The sequence below is a fragment of the Xenopus laevis genome, chromosome 3S (assembly GCF_017654675.1).
Source record: "Xenopus laevis strain J_2021 chromosome 3S, Xenopus_laevis_v10.1, whole genome shotgun sequence".
NCBI classification, from domain to species: Eukaryota; Metazoa; Chordata; class Amphibia; order Anura; family Pipidae; genus Xenopus; species Xenopus laevis.
In genome coordinates this window covers 6,213,308-6,219,307 of record NC_054376.1, presented here as the reverse complement: position 1 = coordinate 6,219,307, position 6,000 = coordinate 6,213,308, and positions in this window count along the sequence as shown.

Here is a 6,000-nt window from a genome sequence, read left to right as displayed (position 1 = left end):
TACTTCAACCATCGAATGGGCTACTTCGACCTTCGACTTCGAATCGAAGGATTCAAACTAAAAATCGTTTGACTATTCGACCATTCGATAGTCGAAGTACTGTCTCTTTAAAAAAAACTTCGACCCCCTAGTTCGCCATCTAAAAGCTACCGAAGACCTTCCCCATAGGCTTGGCTAACTTTTTTTGATTGAAGGATATTCCTTCGATCGTTGGATTTAAAACCTTCGAATCGTTCAATTCGAAGGATTTAATCGTTCGATCGAAGGAATAATCCTTCGATCGTACGATCGCACTATTTGCGCTAAATCCTTCAACTTCGATATTCGAAGGATTTCAATTCCCAGTCGAATATCGAGGGTTAATTAACTCTCGATATTCGACCCTTAGTGAATCAGCCCCTTGATGTTGATGACCTCATAAACTAACAAATAAGATCATCAGTCAACGTAACTGCTCGCCAGTAATTACAATTAGGGCGTTGGTTGTTTTGGTCAACACACTTGGGTCTATTTGATCAAAACTGCCCATATGAGGGCCTGGGTGTCTTTCTTAGAAGTTTTTGTGGTCAAGGAAAGACTAGCATGTATCCCCCTGTGATTGTCCTTTGGTACAGTTTGTTTCTTTTTGTAATGGCTAACCTCTAAGAATGCCTAATGAGGAATCTCAACACTTCTAATGATGGCTGTTGGAAAATCACAAAACATATTTTATAGAAACTGAATATAAAGAATAAAAACAGCAAGTTTTTTATATAAAAATTTTTAAAAATATAAATGGAGAACTTTGTACCCTTTTTTAAGAAACCTTAAAAATTGGTGCTTATCTAGTGTAAGACATTTTCAAAGTGTATCTTTTATTGTCGGGGCCACTGTGACATATATTGCTGGGGCCACTTCATATTGCTTAAAAGTTATGAAATCCTGCTCAGTTTGTGGTTTTGAAAATGGGTCATTTTGACCCACTCAAATCACTGGGGGTGGGGCTGCCTAAATCTCAAGGATCAAATTGGAGTTTTTTTCCCATATAAATTCATTGCTAGTGGACAGAACATTTGGTTTATCAATGTTTGCTGCTACTAGCTGCTTTGAAGGGTTGAACATTAGTGTACAATAAACTATGATTATTTTGCAGAATTCATAAGGAGCCAAGGGTATCTTTATGTAATGTCACCTAACACCACTAATTGCTGTGATAAAAGAAATATCACAAAAGATCATTCATCACTTGTCTTTCCATGGACCACGTAGACCACAACTTTGAATCTTCAATCCTTGAGTTCCGTTGATAGTGATAGCTATTGCATTGGTCCATACATATTTAGCCCTTATTAACCCAAGCAATATATCAGTAGAAGTATCCTCGGACGTAAATGGAACATGTGCCCTACTTTGTACTCCCCCTCTACAACATGAAACTGCTGAGAAGGAGAGGATGATGAGAAGATCATTCATCACTTGTCTTTCCATGGACCACGTAGACCACAACTTTGAATCTTCAATCCTTGAGTTCCGTTGATAGTGATAGCTATTGCATTGGTCCATACATATTTAGCCCTTATTAACCCAAGCAATATATCAGTAGAAGTATCCTCGGACGTAAATGGAACATGTGCCCTACTTTGTACTCCCCCTCTACAACATGAAACTGCTGAGAAGGAGAGGCTGATGAGAAGGAGAGGGTGATGAGAAGGAGAGGGTGATGAGAAGGAGAGGATGAGTAGGTTGATGGCTTATCTCTCAAATCTACAATTTTTGGTGGTACAATCCTCATTTGAAATGGGTGGAGCGTAGAGGAAAGTGGGTGGGATTCGTTTGGTGGACCATTAAAAGTAGAAATTTTGAAAGGTTTGGTCAAGGGGAGCCTTACATGAGAATGAGGTTGGAGTAAGAGAATGTAGGAGAAAATGGAAGTGGTGCTTTAAATCCAAAAGCATCTTGGTTGGCTTTGCCATGGGTTTGCATGTGGTGCAATGTTTAAAAAGAACAATGAATGTACATTTGTATTTATATTTGTCCAGATGATATATTTTTAATGACATTTCATGACCTGTAACATACGTTAACACAAGCAAAACATTTTCATTGAACACACTTACATTAAACTTTTTTTTTTTTAAACTTTGTAACTCTTCTTCCAGTGCTTTTATTTTCTGCATCTGTTTGGCCGTTGTGTAGTTCAGGTATGGGACCTGTTATCCAGAATGCTCGGGACCTGGGGTTTTCTGGATAATGGATTTTTCTGTAATTTGGATCTTCAGTCTACTAGAAAATCATGTAAACATGAAATAAACCCAATAGTCTGGTTTTGCTTCCAATAAGGATTAATTATATCTTAGTTGGGATCAAGTACAAGCTACTGTTTTATTATTACATAAAAATTTGGATTGTTTTATTATAATGGAGTCTATAGGAGACGGCCATTCCATAATCAGCTGCTGCAGATAATGGATAGCACACCCGATTTGAAAAACCAAAATTAATTTTTTACAAAAAAGAAAAAAATATACATAAAGAAAATACACAAAACATAATCGAAAATCAAAAATGAGCCCAACGCGTTTCGACCTTAAGGGTCTTCATCAGGGGCACAAAATAAACAAAAAATTTATTTATTTTGTGCCCCTGATGAAGACCCTTAAGGTCGAAACGCGTTGGGCTCATTTTTGATTTTCGATTATGTTTTGTGTATTTTCTTTATGTATATTTTTTTTCTTTTTTTTTTCTTTCTTTTTGTAATAAATTAATTTTGGTTTTTCAAATCGGGTGTGCTATCCATTATCTGCAGCAGTTGTATATCATTATGGAGACCCTTATGGGGAGTCACCTATGGAGTAGCATCCTGTAATTCGATTTAAAAGGGTGTGCGCCTTCTCCTTCTATTTTTGATTCCATAAATCAGAACTTTCTGGATGATGGGTTTCTGGATAACGGATCCCATACCTGTACCATAAGGGGCTCAACAAGAGTGCAATGAATAGGGCTTATTCTGAACATATTTTTTGCCTATTGTTTTAATCACAAGAACGTTTTCTTTGTTGTCTCTTGAGCTGAACAGGGAAATAGAAGCTACTCTGGGTTCAATCATTGCAAAGAAAATAACCAGATTACCAGTGCATAATGGACCAAGCATGGAGTAGCTTCAGTTTCCCTGTTTGCCCTTCTAGTCTGCTTGTTACACATTATTTGCCTTATCAGTTAAAGGAAAACTATACCCCCAAAATGAACACTTAAGCAACAGATAGTTCATATCATATTAAGTGGCATATTAAAAAATCTTACCAAACTGGAATATATATTTAAGTAAATATTGCCCTTTACATCTCTTGCCTTGAACAGGGCCGGATTTACATAGCGGGAGCCCCTAGATCCACTGTCATTCGTCGCCCCTATCCCCTCCCTTTTATTCGCTCAAATTTTCATCATTGGGGCCAGAGCAATGGGGATTGGTGCACTGGAAATATAAAAAACTATCGTTTCTCCTGCTCATCCCCAGTGTTTCTAAACGAATGTGGGTGTGGTTGGGCTTCATGCCGCCCCCTAAAATCCTGCTGCCCTAGGCCCGGGCCTTGGTGGCCTCTCCACAAATCCGGGTCTGGCCTTGAATCACCATTTCGTGACTCTATCTGTGCTGCCTCAGAGATCACCTGACCAGAAATACTGCAGCTCTAACTGTAACAGGAAGAAGTGAGGAAGCAAAAGACACAACTCTGTCTGTTAATTGGCTCATGTGACCTTACATGTGGTTTGTATGTGTGCACCATGAATCCTACGATCCCAGGGGGCGGCCCTTATTTTTTAAAATGGCAATTTTCTATTTATGATTACCCAATGGCACATACTACTAGAAAAGTATATTATTATGAAAATGGTTTATTTACACGAAGCAGGGTTTTACATATGAGCTGTTTTATGCAATATCTTTTTATAGAGACCAACATTGTTTGGGGGGTATTGTTTTCCTTTAAAAAGCGATGGATAATTTCCATCAACTTTTTCTTATTTACAACATAGGCCTATGTAAAGCGTTTTTAAGATTCATTAATCTTCTCCACAAACAATTGCTTTCTCTCTGATAAATCTGCATTTTGCAGCTCTAGGATTAGGTCCTTTATAGGACTCTGTGGCAGGAACATGAAAGAACATTACTAGGAACGGTCTTCATTAAAGTAGTTTCAAGTTTATTTTTCTATCCGACTGATTTACTTTTTCAAATATTCCCATTACATAGCCTGGGGTTAATAATGTTCCTTATTTAACATGAAGTCTCACTGGTTAATTCACAAGCAAATTTCCCATCATATCCCCAGCGTGCAGGGACTATAGGAAAGTGTTTTCCCTCGGAGTATAGTAAGTATAGTATAGTAAGTATAGTATAGTAAGTATAGTATAGTAAGTAGGCCAGATAGTTCCACAGAAGCCTTATTCATACAGAAATAAGGGACGTTATTAGAAAGGGTTTGTAGGAACCCATAAAAGTTGGATAGCTGATTTAGAACAATTAGCTTCTTCTAATTTAGGGGCAAATTCACTAACATCCGTAGTTTTGCCAGTGCTCCGCAAATTCACTAAAATCCAAAGTTGCGCACAGGGGTATCGTAAGATTGCGAAGTTGCGCTAGCGTTGATTCGCTTAGTGAAGCGAAGTTACGCTAGCGAAGGCTAATTTGCATACGGCGCCAAATTCAAATTTCAATGGAGGAATACGTATCAGCACTACAAATGCCTAGAAAACCTTCAAAACATCAAATAAAAATTTTATTTTGCCCTACACATGTGCCCACTGTCTAGGTAAGTTGCCAGGAGTCAGGAAATGTAGGGGGGAAGGAGGGGAGCCCCAAAAAATTTTTTGATCTTTTTCAGCCTATCACCCATAATGTAGAAAACACGCCAGCGTTTTTTGGGACTTAGAAAAAATGTTGACTTTTTTTGAAGCAATCCCTATCTACTCTATTGCGCTTCGCCTGGTCTGAGGTGGCGAAGGAAGTCTAGCGTAAAAGGTAGCGTTCAGTACACTGCGTGCGTTAGTGAATTTGCGTAGTTACGTTGCTAGCGAAACTTCGCCAGGTGTAAGGGTGCGAAGTAACACTAGCGAAACTACGCCAGCGTTCGTTAGTGAATTTGCGCAGTAACGAAAATGCCAAACGCTAGCGAATTAACGCTAGCGTTCGGTGCTTCGGCGCTTAGTGAATTTGCCCCTTAGTCTCTCAAATCTTCTTTGCTCATACCCAGTCTCCCCTGTACTCCTACAGAACAGCTATAGAGCAAAGTATAAAAAGTCACCTTGGAGTTTGGGCACCTGTTTGAAGCACCACATTGTCCAGACGTCTTCATGGTTATAGGTTTCTCCTGATTACCCATTACCCATTTGTTCGAACCACATGGAAAAAACTGAACCAGTAAAAGCAAACGCATAAGTAGATATGAGGACATAAGTAGGAGTACATAAGTAAATATGGAAACATTCTGTGCCAAAGACATTAATGAGATACAGCCCTCTTGCCCTTATTGGCCTCTAAGATGGTCTTTCTAAGTATCTACAAGGGGAGCAAAGAGGATCTTCCCCATATCTAACTGGCCTTTACGTTGTTTTTTTTTCCACTCAATCAGGATTTTTTTTTACAGTGAAAGCTGTGAAGATGTGGAATTGTCTCCCTGAATCAGTGGTACAGGCTGATACATTAGATAGGTACAAGGAAGGGTCGGATGCTTTATTCACCAGTAGCTCCTCCCAGCAGACAGGAGGGAGCCAATGAGATTAGAGGAGGGAAAGGGGTGTTACAGGGAGAGCTGGGAAGTGAATCAGTGGTACAGGCTGATACATTAGATAGGTACAAGGAAGGGTCGGATGCTTTATTCACCAGTAGCTCCTCCCAGCAGACAGGAGGGAGCCAATGAGATTAGAGGAGGGAAAGGGGTGTTACAGGGAGAGCTGGGAAGTGAATCAGTGGTACAGGCTGATACATTAGATAGGTATAAGAAGGGGTTGGATAGTGTTTAGCAA